The sequence below is a fragment of the Limulus polyphemus genome, unplaced genomic scaffold (genome assembly GCF_000517525.1).
Source record: "Limulus polyphemus unplaced genomic scaffold, Limulus_polyphemus-2.1.2 Scaffold1436, whole genome shotgun sequence".
NCBI lineage: Eukaryota > Metazoa > Arthropoda > Merostomata > Xiphosura > Limulidae > Limulus > Limulus polyphemus.
The window spans coordinates 81209-82111 of record NW_013667046.1 but is presented as its reverse complement, the minus strand read 5'-3'; positions in this window follow the sequence as shown (position 1 = coordinate 82111).

The following is a 903-nucleotide window of genomic DNA, read 5'->3' as shown; positions in this document are numbered from 1 at the left end:
TGAATAGAAGCATTTAAACTGAATAATGCTATTAAGCCTTACAATGGCTAATTCCCATAAGCTTGTAACATTGACTCAATGGCTACTTATGTAGAGATTTTTGTAATATTTTGTTTATCCATCCCTACCATGTTCCTGTATTTTTCGGCATTGCCATCCTACATCATCCTTATTTATTTCAATATTTCTCCTCTTTTTTCTTTCTTTCTTTCTTTTTAATACTAATGAATATTTTATAATTAATGGCAGTCGCTATGAAGGCAGCAGTTTTAGCCTGGCGTGATGAATTGTCTTGATGGACATCACGTGTTGAAGTTAGTGAAACACTATACTGCTTCTGCACTCCCCAAGTTAAAAATGCATCATTTTGGTGTGTAATTCATCGTAACAACTTCAAGCTCTCGTCAGCAGGAATCTATAATATTGTTATGTAGTCACTGCATCAAACGAATCACTCTCGTCAACAGGAATCTATAATATTGTTATGTAGTCACTGCATCAAACGAATCACTCTCGTCAACAGGAATCTATAATATTGTTATGTAGTCACTGCATCAAACGAATCACTCTCGTCAACAGGAATCTACGACACTGTTATGTAGTCACTGCATCAAACGAATCACTCTTGTCAGCAGGAATCTACAATATTGTTATGTAGTCACTGCATCAAACGAATTACTCTCGTCAGCAGATTTCCTGCCCTAGTCTCTAACATGCTTTTCATGAGGTGTTGGAAAAGACAGATATGTATTTTGGAGGCAGTAGAAGCTATAAAACAGATGGAATCTGAGTAAAGCTTCCCACTGTCCTTACCAATACGAGTTACATTCTGAATGACAAACTGGTGCTGTGTCATGGAAGATCCATATGGAGAAAGCCTTTAGTATAGGATTTTGTTCAATA